The sequence below is a fragment of the Physeter macrocephalus genome, chromosome 11 (genome assembly GCF_002837175.3).
Source record: "Physeter macrocephalus isolate SW-GA chromosome 11, ASM283717v5, whole genome shotgun sequence".
Taxonomy (NCBI): Eukaryota; Metazoa; Chordata; class Mammalia; order Artiodactyla; family Physeteridae; genus Physeter; species Physeter macrocephalus.
The window spans coordinates 134,423,725-134,425,749 of NC_041224.1; positions in this window are offsets into that span (position 1 = coordinate 134,423,725).

The window sequence follows — 2,025 nt, forward strand, 5'->3', positions numbered from 1 at the left end:
AACATAGATGCAAAAATCCTCAACAAAATACTAGCAAACAGAATCCAACAGCATATTAAAAGGATCATACACCATGACCAAGTGGGGTTTATCCCAGGAATGCAAGGATTCTTCAAAACAGGCAAATCAATCAATGTGATACACCATATTAACAAATTGAAGAATAAAAACTATATGATAATCTCAATAGATGCAGAAAAAGCTTTTGACAAAATTCAACACCTATTTATGAGAAAAACCCGCCGGAAAGTAGGCATAGAGGGAACCTACCTCAACATAATAAAGGCCATATATGACAAACCCACAGACAACATCGTTCTCAATGGTGAAAAACTGAAAAAATTTCTCTAAGATCAGGAACAAGACCAGGTTGCCCACTATCACTACTATTATTCAACATAGTTTTGGAAGTTTTAGCCACTGAAATCAGAGAAGAAAAAGAAAAAAAAGGAATCCAAATCGGAAAAGAGGAGGTAAAACTGTCACTGTTTGCAGATTACCTGATACTATACATAGAGAATCCTAAAGATGCTGCCAGAAAATTCGTAGAGCTAATCAATGAATTTGGTAATGTAGCAGGATACAATATTAATGCATAGAAATCTCTTGCATTCCTATACACTAAAGATGAAATATCTGAAAAAGAAATTAAGGAAACACTCCCATTTACCATTGCAACAAAAAGAATAAAATACTTAGGAATAAACCTACCTAAGGAGACAAAAGACTTGTATGCAGAAAACTATAAGACACTGATGAAAGAAATTAAGACAATACAAACAGATGGAGAGATATACCATGTTCTTGGATTGGAAGAATCAACATTGTGAAGATCACTATACTACTCAAAGCAATCTACAAATTCAATGTAATCCCTATCAAACTACCAATGGTGTTTTTCACAGAATTAGAACAAAAAGTTTCACAATTTGTATTGAAACACAAAGGACCCCAAATAGCCAAAGCAATCTTTTTTTTTTTTTGCGGTACGTGGGCCTCTCAATGTTGTGGCCTCTCCCTTTGTGGAGCACAGGCTCCAGATGCGCAGGCTCAGCGGCCATGGCTCATGGGCCCAGCCGCTCTGCGGCATATGGGAGCTTCCCAGGCCGGGGCACGAACCCGTGTCCCCTGAATCAGTGGGTGGACTCTCAACCACTGCACCACCAGGGAAGCCCAACCAAAGCAATCTTGAGAAAGTAAAACGGAACTGGAGGAATCAGGCGCCCTGACTTCAGACTATATTACAAAGCTACAGTAATCAAAACAGTATGGTACTTACACAAAAACAGACATATAGATCAATGGTACAGGATAGAATGCCCAGAGATAAACCCATGCACATATGGTCACTTTATTTTTGATAAAGGAGGCAAGAATATACAATGGAGAAAAGACAGCCTCTTCAATAAGTGGTGCTGGGAAAATTGGACAGCTACATGTAAAAGAATGAAATTGGAACACTCCCTAACACCATATATAAAAGTAACCTCAAAATGGATTAAATACCCAAATGTAAGGCCAGACACTATAAAACTCTTACAGGAAAACATAGACAGAACACTCTATGACATAAATCACAGCAAGATCCTTTTTGACCCACCTCTTAGAGAAATGGAAATAAAAACAAGAATAAACAAATGGGACCTAATGAAAGGATTAATCTCCAAAATATATAAGCAGCTCATGCAGCTCAATATCAAAAAACCAAAAAACCCAATCCAAAAATGGGCAGAGGACCTAAATAGACATTTCTCTAAAGAACATATACAGATTGCCAACAAACATGAAAGGATGCTCAGCATCACAAATCATTAGGGAAATGCAAATCAAAACTACAATGAGGTATCACCTCACACCAGTCAGAAAGGCCCTCATTAAAAAATCTACAAACAATAAACGCTTGAGAGGGTGTGGAGAAAACGGAAATGAAATTGAGTTATTTGTAGTGAGGTGGATGGACCTAGAGTCTGTCATCCAGAGTGAAGTAAGTCAGAAGGAGAAAAACAAATACCATATGCTAACACA